The following is a 21,520-nucleotide window of genomic DNA, read 5'->3' on the forward strand; positions in this document are numbered from 1 at the left end:
TGAACAGAAGCCTTTCCAGAAATGCTAGAGTATTATCTGTATCAGTTTCTGATCTGGGACACTGATATATTTGGAAAACTGAAACCTTGGACATCATTAAAAGGTCAAAATGTAATTTTGACCACTTCTGTTCTTCTTTAGTGATTCTGTCACACGACAAAAATGCCTAACAGGGACAAATGTACATTTGAATCTTTTGGATATCTGATATATAAGATCATATTAATGTGAATTTAATCCACCAATAATCATTACTTCATTTAAGATTTTAAATGAAAACTAGTTTAGAATCATTGCTGCAATATAATCCCTCCTTTTGCAGCATCTGATGACAAAATATCAGCGTTAAACACTAAACAATTAGTATGTGACTCAAGATCACAGGCGGGCCTTCCGGTGTGTCTCCCTCAATTTCCTGTCGCGCCCACCGACTCTCAGGCATGATAATTATAAAAGTCAGGGTTGCAAACAATGAACGTCAAGGCCAAATATTGAGTCACCTTTAGAAAGACTGGCAGCATGAGTCAGACAAACAGGATATGCAGCAAAAAATACTTTAAAAACGTCTAAACTTTCTCAGTCAGATTAGGTTAGAATGTTATGTTTAGTTTCTTATTTGCACAAAGATTGTCTTATGCTTTTCATGTGGATCATTTAGAAATACTGGTGACATGGTCTGCTATGAGTTTTATGGTAGATTACTGTTTAGAAAAAAATAACATGCTTTCATGATATCAGGATATTGAAACAAAAATGGATAGCAAAAACATATCAGTTGGCAAAATAATATCAAATAATATGATTAACAATATTAAGACCATATATAGCATTCACTTTATTTTTATTTTGACTTCAATAAGCATAACAAACCCAATATTGTAACAAATCTAAGATTTTAGTAGAAAAGGCTCAAACCTGCAACTTTGATGACCTGAAACATTTAGATGTCAAACTTTTTCTACAAACTGAATCAAATATTTATGTCCTTAAAACCACTCTGTTTGCATACTGAGACTGTAAATTAGTCATTTTATCGTGACGTGTTGAACCAGCGATGCATCTGAAAGTTGCAGGATACCAGCACCTGAACTCTGGAGTTTAGAGACCATGTTTTATTCAGGCTACCTGCTCAGGTGGTCAGTCTGTCAGCTGATTGACAGGCACGCTGCTCACTGCCTGCTACTGTAACTTTAAAACAGATTTGGATTGATAAGAGTGATAGGTGGAGCTCCTTCAGTTTCCACTGCACGATAAGAGTTTTTTTTATTTTTTATTTCCAAATTGATGAAAGTTTCCTGACTTGTAAGTGAGAAAAAAATTTAGTAGCCTTCTTTTGGGAACATAACTTCAATTGTTTAGGAGTTTAAATATTTAAACCGTAGGAGCAATATGACTGTAAAGTATGTGTTTTAAAATATGGATTTTTTATTAGTAGCTTCATACAGAGGAAAGGTTGATGTAGGATGTCAGGCTGTTTGGTTTTGGGGTTTGACATTTTTGTCTTCCTTAGCTTTTTCTATTAGTTCTGCCTTGCTTCCATTTCCACTTCTGTTCTTCTTTAGTGATTCTAGTTATGTTTATTTATTGTTTCTAGTTATTCTTTATTACTCTAGTTTATGTTTCTCTTGCTGGTTTCCTTCTTGTGTATTTTTGGTCCCTGTTTCCCCATGGATCTTTGCAAGTTTTTGTTCTTATATTTTTATTACATTTATCACCATCTTTTCAAAGCCTCTGTCATCTGCATTTGGATCCACCTAAAACCTACACATCATGACAGCTGTGAAGATTATACCTCCACTAGGTCGACTGGCTTTCTTCAAACCTTTTTACCAAATTAAATAATAAACTGATCTTCACTACACGGTTTAATAGCTTTGGTTGAAATGACCTTAAATCTGTTATGACTGGATTTAAATGATGATGACAATTATTGCGAATAGGTACTAAATAAGCAGAACTGAACTGAAAAGAACTGGTACCAATAACCGGCAAAAACAAACCCTAAACATTTCAGTGAATGGAAGTGTTAATTCTGTTCAGCTTTTGAACAACAGAAGCTAAATGTTCAGAATCAGAAACACTTCCAAATCTTTCATTTAAAGCAGACATGTCATGCAAAGTCCACTTTTTTAGCCTGTGAATAAATTTCTTTGAGTAATTTCAGTGTCTATGAATGTAAAAGATTTAAATTCATTCTCTCCTGGTGCTACATAGATATCTTTATATTCATTTTGGGTCATATTTTTCAGTGTAAAGTTTTTCTCTACTCATTCTTACATTTTCCTGTCCATTACATCTGTGTGTGTAGAGGGTCTAAATACAGTACCACCACCATTGCGCTGGATTCATTTGAATGTGTGATTCTGCAGGTTCGTCATCTTCATTGTCCTGTTCTGGGTCACACTCTGGCTCCAACATGTAAAGGCTGGATTGACAAGTCTTCCGTTGTTGGCATCTTTTATAAACTCTGGGATAAAAGTTTCTCTACCAGTAGATAACTGTATGGCTGCTGTCAAACTACAAAAACGGCCGAACGGGGAAACGTAAAAGAGAGATCTGTGGAGCTACAACAACGAGGAATTCAGACCAGCGCATTGCAGTTCTACTTTTCATAGACCATAAGTGAATGACTTACATGTAAAACGGAAGGATTTAAAAGCATGATATTTCCACTTTAAAATATATTTTTATAAGAATACTTTTAGAATACCAAGATTTGCACCTGAAAAAATTAATTAAAAAGTTCCTTCTGAAACATTCCCATTAATTAAGGCCACTTTCACATCTAATCGATTTATGCAAGAATCAGAGCCAAACACAAAAGAAACATGTTATCTCCCTCGTCTTATTGATCCCCCAAGTAAATTGCTTTTCCACACAAAGTCTGCTTTACAACATATGGGAAAACAATCGTCAGTCACAACTGGTGCAGAAATAACAAATGAAGGATGCATTATGGGAGCTCCCTGCTTTGTAACAACTCCAGTGTGAGCGTCTTCTTGGTGCTGACCCTTCTGGAGGGCTGGCTTGCGTGCAAGTAGCCTCAGATGGCTTATGATGAAGGGAGACAGGAGGGAGGAGGGGAGGGACAGAGATGGAGCAGGAGAAGCAGCGGGCGAGGACAAAGAGGCTAGAGAGGAGTGTGAAGCCCCAGAGAGAAGCATGAGGAACGGGGCAGCATGATGATGTGATTAGCATCGATTCTCAGCGAGAACAAATCTTCACCACACTCTACAACTGTTATCATTGAGCGGACAGAAAGTGGGTGGCTTGTTTACATTAAACTTTAGCTGGACTGCACACATAACAATGGCTGGAAATGCAAATAAGGTTCAGAATAAACAGGGGGAATGCTTGGCTCTCTAAATGTTCTCTCTTGTGTAATAAACTGGAAGGCTGGAGTAAACCACGTATGTCCACTTGCTTTTGCACATTCTCAAAAATATCTTACCTTCACAACAATGGGAAAACTGTAGTCATAGAAATTTTATGTTAGGCTGTGTATTTAAATGATAAAAGAAAGATCTCCTTAGTTCCATGTCATGATAAAATTTCACAGCAAAATCAAAATTACATTTATGTATATTTATATTATCTAAGTTAGATGACTACAGGTGGAATTATTTGCAAGCTCAGGCAAACAAGATTGGGGCAAAGAGATTGAAAATTTTAGACATCAAATGTGATAATAAATTCAGAAACGTAATTGAGGGTAGTTATAAGATGGTCACACTCTTTTTAAAATGTTAAAAGTTGAGTGGCTATTTTCCAAACAGTGTGTGTATTCAGGGACTTGAGATGTGTGAGACTCACATTAGAGGTTTCATTAAACTTGAAAAAGCTTGATATCAACATAGCAGTGATCTCTGTATTAAATCTACTATAAAATAAGTCAAGTTTACTTGCATGGCATGTTTCAACAGCAAAGCAGTTGAAAGTGCTTCATGCCCTGAATGAAGTGACCCTTTAATTTCAGGCTAAATAAGCAGCTACAAACCAGATACTAATTTTAGTATCATCAGGCCATCTGCAGTGTACTGCAGTGTCTTTATATTACGTACACTATGACATCCACTTTTCATTTACTGGAAATCCACATAAACAATGGAAAAGCGACTCTGGCCTAATGTTTTCCCCCATAGTGTTGGTTCCACCCAAGGTGATAAGCCAAACTAATTATAAAAATAAATGCTACATCTAACAATAAAGCTTCTCTTTATGGTCTAATAACTACACTGTTTATAGTCTGGTTCAGAATGAAGTGATCTGCACTTCATCCTGTAACACTAGTTAAGAAGAAATATGCTTTACTAACTTAAAGTAAAGAAAAGGAAATTCAGAACCAACAAACTGTGCTCACACCTGCTCCACATGCTGTGGTTTGATATGCACTATGTTTGTGCCCTATGCCCCACATTCAAGAAAAAAATCCGTGCATCATGCCACAAGCTACAACTATACAACCCTTGGCACTCAAAGTGTTTTGTGAACCCAAGATTCCAACAGGCAGAGCATGTTACATGAATTATACACAACGTGATGTTTGCAACAGGTCTGTAAAAAGATGAATCTAGAGATGCATCTTTTCTATTACAGTAAAATTTTACTCTGAAACATCATGGAGAATTTAGAGCAGCAGCTGTAGAAAACCAGAGCAAAGAGAGGGAGAGCTCGAAAAATAAATCACAGTAAATCTGTAACAAATCCACCAAAACCAGTCCAAGACGAGTGGAGTGAAAGAAGAATTAATTTAGAAATGTGTATTGAATTAGATTATAGTTGCTCTGATGTGATTTTGACATCCCAAATGCAGCTACAAGGAGAAGCAACAAGAAAGAAAATAAAAATAGTTCTCAATTCTGAATTATTTTGAGGGGATTGAGTTTCTTCAATAACCTGTCTTAAGTTTTTGAAGTAAAGTTTGCGCAATTACCAGCAATTTGTATCTGGTCCACGGAAGACTGAGCTGAACATTCTCAGTTTGATAAGACGGACATTTCTTCTGACAGGACAGTTAAGCTAACAGAGCGAGGCCAGTTACAGAGCAGATTTCTGCCATCTTAAAACAGCTTTCAGAGGCAGGAAAAGTGAGCGATAAACAACAGTTAAACCAAAATAATGCTTTCCTGCACAGACATCTATATGCTATAGTCATTCAATTCTCTGTTACTGTCAGAAAAACAATTTAGAGTAGCTCACAAGCAATAACGGAGCTTAGCACTATATCACACAATTGAAGCCATGTATGTATTTACATTTTCAATGTACACAAAAAGACGATCCATGAAAGCTTAAGTTTAAAGTCTGAGGATTACCATTGTGAGTTTCAGCTTGTGAACTACACAGAATTGCATAAGAAAATATCATAATGTAATGGAAAAGCCCATTAAAAAAAAGTCAGTCTTTCCATGATCCATCCAAAGACATTTTTATTCTTCCCACCATGGCAACAGCACACATCATGCAAAAACACTCATCGGCTCTGATATTTTTTCCACTGTGCAAGTCTTACGTAAGGTCACTTAGTGTTGCCTTTTAGATTTCCAAAGTAAATTTGAAAAAATAAATTTCAGTGATTGTCAACGCTCCTGTGCAAAATATATCAGATTAATAACCTAAAGTGATTAGATTTGTGCTGTTGAATACAAAACATCCTGTCAAATAGGAGTCAGATTTTTTTTTGTAAATGCTCTGCTTATAATCAAACACTTATTCACCACATGCAAAAAAGCTGTTGCTATAATTGGAGGCTTTATATCGGACACTCAGTGACGCAGTCGGGGGTTAAGAGGCATGCTGTAGGGCACACTGATGGCAGTTGCCGTGGGAAGGAAACTCATGCCTAATTTATCCTCCTTCTTAACCTTCTACATTGGTTTTCTAGTTAGCTTTCTCATTAGTTAACTGGTTGGCCCAGTGACAAAATTCGCCTGCCAGTGCAAATGTTCATCCATCAGTCACAAAATAAAGGATCTATGAAAAGAAAATCCCCTTAAACACAAAGGAGTGATTGCATAAAGTTTCTTAAATGTGCTACACCTGCTTAGAAAGACTGAAATGGTGAATAATTGTATCGATAGAATTTGTTGGCGTTTCTGCATTAGTTTTTCTCTCTGAAGAGGGAGGGAGGTCGGGCAGAGCGGCTCCTCTGCCAGATCTCGCCTCCGGCTGCATGGCTGCTTCGACAGTCTGATTGACTAAGAAGAGATAGACTGCCAGAGAGGTAAGAAAGAAAGGAGAGGGGAAAGTGAAAAAAATGAGATAGGGAATGCATAAGTTGAAAGAGATGGAGAGAAAAGTGAAGGAAGATAAGATTAGGAAGTAATACAACTGTAAAGGCAAGGCGGAATGAAAAACAAGCAAAACAGGAAGAGAAAAAAGTGAACTAAGGTGGAAGTTTTCTGAAAATGAGCAAAATGTCAGAAAAAGACTGTGAAAAATAATTGGGCGTAAATAACACCCAAAATGGGAAACAGACAGAGAAAAACTCTCAATTCGATTAAAGAACACTTAGCGATGAAAGATGAAACAAGGACAAAGAAAGTAGAGATATGTGGCAATTGAGTAATTACAGGATTGATAATCACTGACTGAGATGAGTAGCAAAGGACTGAAACAGGGTGAGAAATCTGAAACCCTGTCAGCCATTATTCTCTGGCTTATCCCTGTACTCCACTAGATATGGCTGCTGTGTGCTCTGAGGTTTTCTTCTATTTCAGAAGCTTCATGTCACAAGAGGAGCGATTCAGAAGGAGAGTCGACTGCATAAATCTATAGGAAAATTATGGGTGGGATCACATATTTTCTGTGGTATCTAATAACACTTTGAACTCTTTTCTTTATTTGTAAAAATATAGTGCCTATTGTTTTTACCTATTTAATATCTTGACATCTTTTTGTAAAGAGTTAAATTCTTCCTACATGTTAACTTTTGACCACAGGTGCTCTTATCTGATATATGCAGGGTTTTTGTTATGGGTGTTGATTTGATTTTCTGTGAAGTTTCTTTATTTCTCTGTCACCATCAGCGGCGCTATATAGGGGGGGAAAATTATGACAATTCTCAGGGCCCCTGGCCAACAGGGGGCCCTCCACAATTTATTTATTTATTTTTTGTTTACAGAAATAAAAACAAATTTGGGGCCCTGTCAATTACAAAATTAATATTGTATTTTCGAAGATTGTTTTTAGCAGTAAAAATTAAATGTTACCCCTCCCAGACCAAAAAACACACGTCCATATTTGCACTGAACCTCCCTGGATCTGCATGAAATGGTTCGTTCCTGCTTGGAAAGCTTGACAGCTTTCGGTGCAGCAGCAGTCAGTAGAAAACAAGAACGACTGTGGCGGTTACTATGCTGCTAAGAAAAATGATAAAGTCAGGTTTTCAACAAAATATATATATATATAAAGAAGGAGAGAGAGAAAAAGGCAAGAGTATCAATTTATAACCCAGTTTTTCTTAAAGAGGTGGGTAGACTGTGTGAGATTATCGACCATTTAGCATAGTTAGCTTAGCTACGGACTACTGTTTCCCTCACTAGCATCTAATGAATTAAGGAAAATATTTACCAAGATATTCATATATTTAACTTGTCCCTGTACCTTTTACCACACTTAGCAGATGAGTCAGTTAGCAGCAGCTCTAGCCCACGTCACTCCTGACCCGTCCTCTCCTGAGTGAAATTAAAGCTGCAGTATGTAACTTTAAAAAAAAAAAATTTCACATATTTGTTAAAACTGTCATTGTGTTGTGACAGTATGGCATGAGAGATAATCTGTGAAAAATCTATTTCCTCTGCCTTCTCCCAGTGCTAGAAACAGCCAGTCAGTGGCAGGAGAGTTTTAGTGCTGTCAATCACAATCTCATGTGGTGCTGCTCATCCTCCTCCCCCTCGCTCTGTGCTATGCTGCAGCTAGCATAGCCTGTTGTGAATGCTTAGTCTAATTAGCATAGCTACCAATGACAGCAGATAAATGGTTTCCTGTAACAATAAGTTGGTTTTTCCGCCATTAGCACATTTAGCAGTGAGTGAATGAGTTGATTGACAGCACTAAGACCCTCCTCCTGGTTCTGATTGGTTGTTTTGGCTGGAACGTTGCATTACTTTAGCCAGTAATAGTAGTTCAGGGAGGAGATTGTTTGTTTTCACAGATGATCTGTCTTATAATAATCTGTCACAACATGGTGACAGTTTTAACAAATATGGAGAAAACATATTTTTTATTAAAGTTATATACTGCAGCATGAATAAAATGCATCTACATAACATTTTTTGAGAAGTCTGGATTGCTTTATGTGTATTTTGCACAAGCAAAACAGGAAGAGGATATCTCTTCTATATCTCCATATCCATATCTCTGCTTGTGGGGAGAGATATTTTAGTAATCTAAAACTAATAGAAAAAAATTTAAGCAACCTACTTGCATAATGTTTGTGGACTATTGGATGTTAAATTCATGAGCAATAAATATTGTGCTAGCATCAGTATTGAACCAAAGAAAACACGGCAGTTGCAAGCCTTTAAAATTGTGACAGTTTTTATGGGTCAAATAGACTCAAAAGATTGTAACAGAAGCTGCGCAGGGGCGGGGGGGGGCAATCTAATTTTTTGTCAGGGGGCCCAAGATTCGTGGCGGCACCCCTGGTCACAAGTTGATCTTTCTGCAAGCATATGCTTTTTTTTACCAGTTCAAAAAACTTCAAAAAGCTTTTCACGTGCGGTGCAGCATGTAAGTCGTAATCATTGTGCATCAAGTCCTTCATATAGAGCAGGCTCTTTCAAATCCAGACTTCCAACTTTTAGACGTGTCTCTGCTTCAACATACCCGAGTCAAATAATGATGTCATTAGCTGGACTGGATAACTTGGCTGCACCAAGTAGGTAATTTAGCCAGTTGATACGAGTGCGTTTGACTGAGGATTCATCTAAAGGTTGTAGGAGAGCGGACCTCGAGGCCTGGATTTGAAGACCCCTGATCTACTTGGTCTACTTAGAAATGTAGAAAATATGCAGACTCCCTTTTAAAATGTGCTGAGGATTGTTTGAGTGAATGTACAATAAAACAAACTAAGAAAAATCTAAATTAATATGGGTTTGTAAGTGTTTACCGGTAAGTAACTACATGTCACTCAAACATTAAACAAAGACAAGAAACATATAAATCTATAATATTCATTATTTATTCAATGTTACTGATCCTCCGCCAATTCATAAAGCCTATCTGTTTTCTAATTACAGATCCAGAAGTTGAATGTCAAAGGAACAAAATGTTCAGGAATAATTAAATGCATGCAGTAATGAATGTACATATATAACTATATTTAGTTTTATACCTCTCTAATCAAGAAGAAACTTAAGATCCAGAGGAATCTCTATTAGTTTATAAATTATGATCTACTAATTTAGTCTTTCTCTTGGTTTTGTTGTTTTGTTTGTATTTTTTTTTTGTTTGTAAAGCACTTTGAACTGCATTGTTGCTGAAAATGTGCTACATAAATAAAATTACCTTATCTTATATTTATTATGAAATAGTTATCTTAAATAATATATTAAGATACAAAAAAAAAGAAAGGACTGCAAGGTTTCTACTAAACAAGCAAAACAAGTTCTAACACAATCACAAAATTCAAACTCAAAAGTACATTAATTCAGTTAGTTAGGAAAACGATCATTCGTCAAATAGAGGCGCTGTTTTGACATCAATCTATCCGCCTTCGATGCTTCATTGATCAAAACTGTTGAGGGGTTTGCTGATTGCAAGAGTTGCCCATACACTAATGGAAACTTTTCGGAAGACATTCAACACACATTAGTTTGTAAGTGAAACATAACTATTGGCAAATGTCCCATCTGATTAATTGATTTGTCACAGCCTGCCATGTTTGTTTTTGTTCAAGGGACAGGACATCTCTCACTAAAACTAATGATGAGAAAGGAGAGTTAGTGTCAAACCGCACTGACAGCTGTGACAGAGTGGTGAGCAGCGGGTGTGAGATTGTCACTGAAGGAGTGTGTGTGTGAGCACTTCTCAGATGTAAGTGTGCATACATATATGTCAGTTGGTGAGGGCGTGAAAGGGTGTGTGTGTGTGTGTGTTGTCTCGTACATTCCACCATATCTTGCCAGAGGAATTCCTTAGAAGGTCACGAATCCTGTTGAACATGAGGAGCGTGATTGATATGCGTAGTTACTTTGTGGGAGCTGCTCATGCATGCAGATGAGCTCTGTCTCAATTCACTTCATTCACAAGAGACTGTTTATTTGCTTTTCCTCATCCTCTGCCGTCATAGGCAGAGGGGAGAGGGAAAAGAGAAGAAAGTTAGTGGAGATGTAGAAGAACTGATAATGGGAATCTGAGATAACAATGTTTATGATTATTAACAGCAATAAAAGAGGGCTTTTATTTCAACCAGAGAAATAATACTGACACACACACACACACACGCGCCGCCTCACCATTTTATCAGGACTTTTCTACCGCAGACAGGATAGAGAGAGATCAAATGGCTGATGTCATGACCTCATCCTTTTCATTTTGGCTCTGAGCTCTGGATATCAAAACGCATCAGCACCATTGATTTAACTTTTGACCTGACCATTTAATGGATGCTATAAATGAAAGAACAACCCCTTGCTAACCCCTGTGATGCTTCCTGTCAATTGTCATTCCCTGTTTGTACACTCAGACAAACATCTGCAGAAAATAATAAATTACTGATTCATTAAGGAGGTTTGGGGCATTTTATATTCATATGCAGACACAACGGGTCATTTTATTGCTTGATTTTGTTGTAAAAATGCTGTATATGTCAAACTTGACTTAAATGAAGCTTGACTTTGCAATCTGATGCCTTGAAATTGGCCTATGTCTATTTAAGAAGCTCCTATACTGACACACTACCTTCAATATGTCGTCACAGCAATATTTAGCCATAGTTAGTGACCTGGACTTATTTTAAGCTGATTGTTTCATTATTATGTGTTTATATTACGGTTATCTGGTATGATTTTTAATTTGAAATAAACATATACAGATATGTTGTATTCTTAAGAAATTCATCTCTGGAGACTGGATGTAAATATGCAACTAACAGTATTGTAACTTTTTCTGTTGTGTGATGCAGACAATGCCTTGTAAATGTTCCCAAAAGTCTTCTCTTTTCTGCTAAGCCTTTTTCTTTCACTCAACTTTTCATCAGGATGATTGGGTACAGTGTTATGTGAAAATCTAACTTATTTAGAAAATGATCAGTTGTCGGTTATCCTCCTTACGGAAAGTGTCAATGGTAATCAGTGGGTCAATTGTCACCGTTATTTCTGTAATAAAAAAAATTTATGTTTGGGATTTTTCATTAGCTAAAAGTAACATAAATAAATGGTAGAAATATGCCACCTTGTGTGCAATGCATCTATTGATAGCACAACTTTTATTTTAAAATTCACTTACTGAAATCAATTACTTTGTGATTATATTCTAATTTATTGAGATCAACTTCTTTATGTACAACCATGGTTACATTGCTTAACAATCCTTTGCCACATCTAGTGAAAGCATACAAATCCACAGACGCAGATGGATCTAAAAAATGAAGTGAGATTTAATAGGAAAACAAAAGTTGTCAACTTGAATGATTTTAAAGAAAAGGCTTAAAAACAAGGAAAAAAATCATTCTTTCAGTGAGCAAACTATTTTTCCTGCTTTGATATTGATGGTCGCTACAACTCATTTGGGAAGAATAGTTTGCCAACTGGGACATTGAAAGCCCAATTCCACCTTCTTTCTTCCCACATGTCAAGTGTCCAAAGGGAAGACGCATCTAGCTGCTTACCATGTCAATGTATTGATGTGCGTGCACTTGTGTGTGTAAGTAGAGGAATAAGTCACTTTGTTTTTTATAAAAAGACCAGAACAGCACTGTATGAATGCAGTCCATTTATTATAATAACGGGCAGCACATTCCCTCTTGCTGAGACCAACCACATTCAATTGTTCTGTGTTACATTTAGTTTAATAGCTCTGAGTATTAGACACCAGTCATGTCCAAACACATAGGTCAAAACCCATAAAAGGGCCCACTCATAAAACCAACAGAGCACAATTTAGGGTACAGCTGCTGCTTGTTCACCACTATGTTGAAATGAACATAAAAAGGGTAGAGTGCAGGTTTGGATTGTGCTAATTCCAGCCTGTGGTTTCATTTTAGTTAGAATCTGCTGCTTTGTCAAGATTTATGCTGGTAAGGACTAGATGAAGTGTTTAAGAATAATGTTTTTTATCATCAGCCTAGGTTTGCTAACTCTGAAAAAGAACTATAACATTTGCTTGTGGATCCCTGATGAACAAATGTTTATTACTGAATATGGATTTTTCAGCCAATTTTGTGTGTTCTTGTCCCCATTTGTTCACAGATTTCTTCTCCAGTGGCATAACCTCTTCCATTTTGTCCTTGCAAAGGACCACCAACCATAGGACACTGAAAAGAGCATATTCCCATCAAATTTACCGTTATAAGACAGAGATCTCACTGGCGAAGTGTACATGTGGCAGGATGTTGAGATGTGCTGAGATGGGTTCAGGGGAGTGGGAGGAAGGTGGTTCGACGAGGATGTTAGCAGGCTAGGACCGCCTCTGCCCACTCCTAAAATCCCTTTTTGACCCTTCTGGTTCCATTTTAGGTCTTTGTAGCTAGTAGTTTTAAACTTTTGATCAGCTGATGAGCAGTTTGAGCTTAGATTATGCTTTCAATAAACTGCATATACCATCTATATCATATCTTGCTATTGTCTCTTCCTTTTGCTAGAAGCTTAACCCACAACATGGTTATGACCATGCTGCATGAAGTATGAACACTTGTAACCTTTTTTCAAAGTTTTAGGATTTTGATTGGGAATGTTTGTGTTGATATTTGTGTGAGTTTCTTATTCATGATTATTTTCTCTATCTAGGTGTACCAAGCAGACAACACTACTTACTAAAAGCAGATTTAGACAACAAACAGATTGGTAAATATTTCTTTATCCTATCCACTCCACGGGCTGGCTTGTCCTGTATAACACGTGCATATTTTTCACTGCCATTGATGCACAATTTCTGGAAATATATGAAGATGGTCACATTGCAGCACACACCAGGATAATATAACATCAAACAACATAGTAGAAGTGTGTAAGAGACATAATGTTGTAAATAAATAAATTGAAACGATGACAGAGTTTCCCATCGTTGGATTAAACTTAAAGCTAACAATGGCCTTGAAGAGATCGGGCAGCTTTTAAAGTCACCGCCACATAAACAGGTAAAAAAAAATGAGTGTAAAATGACAGCTTTGTGAGATTGGGACAGAAGGAAGCAGTCAGTAAAAACAACAATTCAGAGGTGGAAGAGTGGGGGATTGTGACTGCTGCAGAGGACTGGAGAGATGTGAAGTGATTGGGGGTTTGTAGAGCTCGGTCAAACATGACTTGCAGCCCTCAACAGGAGTAGGTTAGCTGCACTTGAGCCTTCCCAGGATGAGAAGATAAAGAGAGGAAAGAGAGACAGAGAGAGGTCTCCCCGTCAAAGAGATGAAAACCGCTTAGATCTCTAGGCTGGATGGACAGAGGGGAGAATGGAGAAGTGGAGGAAGGGAAGAAGGATAGAAAAGAAGAGAAAACAAAGCCAAATATATGACTGGCATTCTCTTTGTGAAAGTTCAATTCAAAGCGCCTGTCGTGTTCACTGTTTCGATGTGCTGAAACTGACAGACTATGGAAGAGAATGAGGGGAAAAAAGAAAACAGAACATAATTTAGACTGTTGATTTTCTACCATGATGGACAGAAACAGAATGTTTACTTAGTTAATAAAGTCCTATTTAAATTTATTTGATTGAAGCTGTTGTTTTCATGACACTTTTGATAGCTCAATTGTAAACTTTGAGGAAACAAATTTATATTTGGCATTAATATAAATTATATTACTATATTATTATAGTTCTCCATTCCTTAGACTAACTTGTTTCATTACTTTGTAGTTGAAAATTGGTGCTCCCTTCACCCTCACTGGTCTGCAGCTCTCCAACCCAATATACAACAAACTGTGGTGCACTTTTCCCAACAATCAGCATCAATATTTTCAGCAATTTGAACAATTTGCACCATATGGGTCAGCTATTACTCTCTGTCTGAGTTATATTAAATAATAAAGACATGGATACTTGTGTTATTTTAGCCGATGGGTTTCAATCTTGAAAAGTAAGACTATAGCTGGATATTAATGTGATTGGTGTAGTTGTCCCCAAACTGAAATGAACAAGATTTCCAACCCCCTTAAATCTGAAGTCAACCAGACATTAAGTAATAAGAACTACAAGAACACCTATTGATACCTTTATTAGAGTTTAACCTGTTTTTTAGGCAGAGTAATTCTATAAAATGCTACCCAATACATCCCCCCAACCCTACACACAGATATGCATTAACTTTTTTTATGGAAGTAAGCACATCTGTGAATAACAGGAGACCCTGAGGAGAGAATTATGACTCTGCAAAACATTTAGAAAGTACAAAATTACTGTGATCAAGCATCATCCTCTGAGATTAAGTTAGTAACAAAATAGAATTTGGTGTGGCATTTTAAGATTAATCTTTGACAGAATCCGTATGTTAAACCTACATCGTACCTTAAATGTCTAAGATCATAGCAGATCTGTCTCACAAACATTCATTTCTCCTTACACATTATAACTCCCCTCTGGGGATTCTAGAAAATATCTTCTCTGAAATGTTGGAATTTTAGAATTTTCAGCTTAATTGGGCACCCTGATGGGAAAACTATGAACCCCTGCAATCTAATGTTTAGCCTCATCTCTTTATAGCCCTCCAATCCCTCACTACCACCACCCATGATGCTCACAGTCCTGTGTATTACTCACTGAAGTATTACTTCATTTTATGTAAAGCATAAAATGAAGAAATTACAGTGATGTCTCCATTAAGTGTCAGTGATGATCGACATTTATGTTTCTCACTTCCTACGTAATCATTTCTTCTTCCTATGAGTCTCTCAAAATGACTAAACATCTGCTAATGCAGGAAAACACAATGGGAAAACTGAAAAGAAAAACAAAAGCAGAGACAACAGCTGGTGAGTCCTCAGTAGAGTTTTGATTGTTTCAGAATATGTTTGTAGAAATGCTTTTTTTCTCTCTCTCTGTTAAGCACCTTGACTATAAGTTTAAGCAATTCATTCTGGAGCAGAATAAAAAAGAAAAGCAGGAAAAACCTTCTCAGGTCTTTACATGAACAAACAAAGGAAAGGAAAGACTATGCGCAAAAGAGAACGCTACTTAGAAGCACAAGGAAACGTGGTGAAGACAAGAAGGGCCAGCATGGCAGTCATGTGCTTTGCATCATCTGTCTGCCAGACTGTCAGCTTGCCCTTATGCTATTCAACCATGATGCTCCTGCTTGCTCTGACGCCAAGTAAAAAGGAAACACACAGTCAATTGGACACACTTGCACACTTACAAATAAAGAGCTCACTTGATGTGAACAGAAAAACAAATGCTTGTGTCTGCGTGTGCACACATGTGTGTATTTCCAAGAAAACTACTCTAGAGCAGCACACAATGCACAGGGGTCAGTCTGGGTGAAGTGTTAGGAGGAAAGGGAGGTATTGAGAGAAGATGTCGCTCAAGAGGAGAAGAAGCATTTAAATAAAAGGTCAAGAGAAAAAGCTGCAGGTAAGGAAGGGGCTCACAAGAGAGAAGACAGGATGTGAAGGCGAGGCTGAGATATTACACATTCCATCTGTCTCTGGCGTTAAGCCAATAAAGGGACTGAAATAGGAAAATTGAAATTTAAAAAAAGTCCTGACAGACATGGAGTTGATGGCAAAGAAATGGTGAAAACATTATCAGCGTAGACAGACACCGAGAGTGGCAGAGATGGAAAGGTCCTAACAAGTGAGATGTGTAAACCAAGTATAGAGAGGGGACAGCGCTGAAAGTAGGAAGAGATACATTCTAACAAAAGAGCCGAGAGACGGAGAGGAAAAAATAACAAAGACAGCAGTTAATGCACATCTAAAATGGAGCCCTGGCAAGTCTGTCAAAATAGACTTTTGATATTAATTTCAGTTTCATTAGAGCTTTCCAGCTCATTGATAAATAATACTTCATTAATGTGTCACACTACATTTATCGTGGGGCTTTTCAAGCTGCTGTTAGGATTTAATGAAGTGCTGGCTTACAAAGACGCTGGTGCTCAACAAGAGTGCAGAGATATTATTGTTTCATGTTCAACAAGAAAGATAAAAGATCTATAAATGGACTGAAGACTCAAAGAGAGAATTGATTTTAGTCCACACCATCTTCCTTTTCCTATTATACAGTAAGGTTTATATTTTAAACCCATGGGAACAAGGATATCTGGGATAAGGGTAGAGAGGATGATCTAGACTTCATTTTCTGTACATACTTATTTTGCCTCCAAACATGCAAGATAAAATACGCTACCAGGATTATTTCAAGTCTTTTTCACTTAAAATTCAACTCTGAACCTTCTGAACGACTAAAAAGTTAAGTTTTAATTTTGAAGCACACTCCACACTGAAAGAAAAAGTTTATTCAATTTACCTGATTGTATTGTGTACAATTACCCCACACAGGAGCTGGGCAATAGAGCCTAAACGTTTTGTGGAAAGATGAATTCAGCCAGCTGAAACTGCTCAACCTCAAACACCTGCTCCAGAAACCTTGACTGTCGGTTGTCTGCCTTAGCCCATCATAACACAAAGACTGAACATCTCTCCCTGAAGCTGGTGAAAGAGTCTTCAAAGATTTTTTTTGTTAGAGTGAAATTGTTGTTGGGCATTAATTCTCTTAATCTCTGTGGAACATTGACACCATTACATAAAAGTTATTTGACTATAAAGGTGATACACGTATTAAGAGATGGTTTTCTGCATATCTTACTAGTTAACTGAGCTATTGTTTCCTTTCCACAATGTCATCCCCGTTTGCCCATTCCTCTCAAACCTGTAGCATCATTAGACTTTTCATCTGGACAACTGTCATTTACTGAATATTTTCTCTTTTTGGGGCTGTTTTCGGTCTGGGAAAAGCTACGAAGTTTCTATAATTTGACAAATTAGTCTGATAACAATAAGAGCAACCGTTTTGCATTGAAAGCCTAAATGTGCCTCTCTTTCCCATTTGTATCCTTAGTTTGAACTTCAGCAAGTCTTCTTCACCTACTTTAATGCTTTAACATGTTTTTTTGAAACACTCTTTTTGGTGACAGGCAATTGTGCAGTTGTACTTAATATAGTGGCCAGTGAGAATTAGTCTCTCCACAAATTAGTAATATCAATTGATTTTTTTAGCAGTTGTTCTTAATTACTTAATTCATAGGTAAAAATCAAAAGGCACACCTTTATAGGAAGGGTGCATTTAGACATGACTTAATACTGATGCATTGCTGAAAATTGTTGGAGACTGTTAAGGTATCCAGAAGGATAACATCTGGTGTCTCTGGTGAAGACAAGCAACGGTAATTACAGCTACTAAAAGTGTGTGTGAGAAGCAGAGGCGGGGGAGAGCAAAAAAAAAAGAAAAGACAATGCATGTTAACAACTGTTTTGTGAAATTGTAAATCTGTCTCATCTGAAAGCAACCCAGCCTGAAACTACGCTTAATAAATCCGTTCATACAAGCATAACTAATGCACCACATGGTGGAGAGGCTTATAATTCACAACAAACATAACCCTTCTAAAAATAGTTGTCCCACTTCTTTTGCATGCTGTCCAGTATGAAGAATATCAGAGTAGATTAAGGAAAGGAGGTGAAGGAGAAAAAAGCTTTTGAAGGACAACTGCGAGTCAGAGAATCGGAAATGAATCACAGGAGTTAGTTTTACTGCAAAGTATTTTCTTTTTAATGAGTGAGGTGAAAAACAAACTAACCAAGCGCACCTAAGCATAATGCATGTTCATAAAATTTATAAGTGTGAAAATGTCATAAAGCATGTGCTGATGTAATTCTTCAAACAAGAAACTATATGTTTCTTGTTTGAAACGTGTGTTTGCACGTGTGTGGTCTTGTTCTTGATACAGTGCAAGGACAATTTTCCCAACAAATGCTATGTTGTCTGTCCCATGAAAAGAGGCATCACTTTGGGGTAAGAGGATAGGTACATCGTGATAATGGTTAGGTTTGAGTTAGGGTCAGGGATAGGTGATAGAAATGAATGGAAGTCAATGCGATGTCCCTGTGAAGATAGAAAGACATACTGTGTGCGTGTGTGTGGGTGTGTGTGCCAACCAATACCATCAGCCATAATGATTCATCAGATAAAGACCTTCCCCGGATGAGCTCTTCATTGGAAGTGGAGCAGAAAGCAGCTAAAACCTAACAGCTGGCTGAGGATCATCATAACATGGCTGTTCGGTTTAGAAAGTCTCAGGTCAAACAGAAGGTTTGTGGTTTGATTTTTTTTTTAAAACTATTTATTAAAAATATTCATAAAGAAGTATCTTATAGCAATTTTCAATTGACACAACAACCAGTATTCTATCTATTGTGTCTTACATTAATTGTATTGGTTCTGGTGAAGAAAGGCTTCAAACAGGGACGGTTTAAAATCAACCAACGTCTTTGTGTAAAATACTACTTATAAAATGCATAATTTATACTGTTATAAAATATGGGAATGATATGATCATATTATGATCATGATAATAAGATCCCGTTATGATTATATTATTACATAGTCATACTGCCATGTAAAATAAAGGACTCATCGTAAAACTGTGACATTAAAGTATGAGAAACAGAAGATTTACCTACCAATTATAAATCATCTATTTACTAAATCATTAGTAAGTTTTGACAAACTTACTAATATTACATGATAATATAAACTATAACCTGGATCACTGCAAACTGCAACATTATGGCAAGCTAGAATAACACAACATTGGACACCAAGGGAACTTGAAAACAAAAGATATAAAAGCAATTATCTCACACACCAACGAGGTCTGAGAGATTTTATACGATCAGATTTGTCGTTCAAGAAAATCAACAAATGGGCCACCGGGACCAACAACAGTAATTTATAATACACTCTTTTGGTTAAATTAAAAAAGCATAGAGCCAGCCCAAAAATGTTCACCGGCCCACCAGGCTTTGCCTGGTATGGCAGACGGCCTGTTCATGCCTGACTGGTATAACAGTTCATGTTAGCTTAAACTTGCTTTCAACACTATTTAGGATCACATTGCTTTGTCACTTTTTTGGCACTAGTGGCCGTCAATGAGCAGTAGTTTTTTCAGAGAAAAGAGGGTGAAAAGAAAAGAGGAACACATGCAGCTCTAGAAACTGAGCCACCCAGTGTCCATATTTTGTCTAATTTTTAACTTAAAAAGCCTGAAATATGGCAAAAAATATCCAAGAAACCAAACCAAAACAGAATAAATAAAAAAAATCCAAGAAAGGAAACGCTCATGCAGCCTCACTCTGCAGGGTGTTCCTCCTGTCTGCTGCTGCTACATAGATCTCTTTAGCTGTGTTAATGTCATTGACTGGCATGATTTATGTGATGTGATTTATTTAAAGCCCATCTCAGAGGGTTGTGAGTTCCTGGGCGAACATAAGATGCTAGTGCTCGTATATGTTTATAAGCATGCATCACATAACACTGACTAAGCTACACTATAAATCCTACTGAACATGTAATCTAAGTGGAATATGTCAACAAGTACAAAAAATATGACCATTATTGACACAGTCTATCATTTTCTCATCTAATGCAGCTTAAAAAAATATTTTCTTAACAAACACAAGCAAATTTCATATTTGTTGCATGGAAATACATTATTTATTTACAGTTGGAGAAAAGATCACACATTTAATACTCTTTACACTGAGACCCACAGCATGCCTACACCAAGCTACATATGGAAAATGTTTACTTTTATCATCAAATTAAATATTTTGGAGTTGTCATATTTTGGCACTTTGTTAAGTCTGACATATAAGACAAAGGTTGTTTTATTTGTACACAAGAGCTTCAGAAGGACAAAAGGAACAATGCTAAAGAAAATTGCATGAAAAATAATAAATACATTGCACAAATAAAGATTTGTTAGTACAGTAAAGATATTGTAAATTGTTATCTCTGACCTTTGTAAAAAAAAAAAAAAAAAAAAAAGTTACAGTTAACAATTGTGTTTTCAGTCCCAATTTTAAAAAGCCAATAGTTTCTGTTCAGAACAGCTTTTCAGGATGTTGACGCCAGATATTTAGAGAGCAGAATTTAAATGCTGCTTTCGTGCAGCCTCAATAACTTGGTGTGGTTGAGAACTTGAGAGACTGAGGAGACTGTAATTGTAACACCTGTCACAAATATTACACTTGTTACATGATCCCTGAGTACATGTACGCAAATTTGGGATGACCATTTAATCTGGAAGGTAAAATGAGAAGGCCATCAACAAAGTTTTATACATGTACCTGCATCAAATTAGAGCTCTGGAAAAGGACTTTACCATTCTGCTCATCCGATTTTTAATCAGCATATATTTTACCATATATTTTTATATTTTATCAGCATATATTTTGAAACTAAAGCTTGTAAATGTGTAATTAGATTAAAAATATGGTTTGTGATTGATCATATTTCCAATAGCCCATGTCACTGTGCAAATTTCTTCCAGCCAAGCGGCAGTCTTTCAGTTAAGGGAGGCTCTGATTTTTGATAAAGGTTCCAGTGGATAGCTTGTCAAGTGAGAATCCATCCAATACTGACTTAGCTAACAAGAATTTAAGCCCCAAAATGCATTGCCAGAAAAGGGGATCACACTCAAACCGGGCTTGAAAACAAAACAAAATGAGAAGCCAACTGAAACACAAAGAGGAAATAGACATCTGTGCCTCCTAATTGATTGCAGTGTTGTGCACAGGGTCGTTCTCTGTCGGTGACATGTTCAATTTTTTGTCCAAATTAACTTTTGAATGACTTCAATCATATTTAAAATTCTGTTCACGTTCTTTTTTCTTCCCCGTCTTTTTCTTTGTCTTTGCACAAATGCCTCATAAAAAGGAGGCTCTGTACTTTCAATCTGGGCTTCAAAAACAGGGAGGAGGGGTAAAAACAAGACAACCGAGTCTTTTGAAGTCTTCTCATCTGTGTTTTGTCTAAGAACTTTGACAAGAGTGGGGGAGCAGCGTCAAGGAGAGCAAGCAGAGATGGTTCCTAATTGGCCGAATGATGAAGAAGAGCAAAAGCAAAAATATTTCTCTGTTTCTAACTGACAGCATCTGTGAGCATCGTGCTCTCAGATGCCTGTGTACAACCTGTGGCTGTTTTTAGAAGGTGCAGTCCCACCAACAGAATCATCAGCATTTAAAACAAGCACAACCAGGCATGCAGCTCACTAGTTACCGCATAGGGACTAGGCTGGACGGGAAATGTTCAAAATCAAAATTATAACTAGAATTTATCACCGAATCAGATAGTTTGACTACAAATA

The 21,520-nt window shown here is 36.9% G+C and overlaps 1 protein-coding gene across 2 annotated transcripts in view; it reads right to left on the reverse strand.

The window, feature by feature from the left end:
* mdga1 (MAM domain containing glycosylphosphatidylinositol anchor 1) overlaps positions 1 to 21,520 on the reverse strand; it is a 182,254-nt gene that overhangs the window by 126,327 nt on the left and 34,407 nt on the right. The gene's annotated exons all lie outside the window — the stretch shown is intronic.

The sequence above is a fragment of the Xiphophorus hellerii genome, chromosome 4 (assembly GCF_003331165.1).
Source record: "Xiphophorus hellerii strain 12219 chromosome 4, Xiphophorus_hellerii-4.1, whole genome shotgun sequence".
NCBI classification, from domain to species: domain Eukaryota; kingdom Metazoa; phylum Chordata; class Actinopteri; order Cyprinodontiformes; family Poeciliidae; genus Xiphophorus; species Xiphophorus hellerii.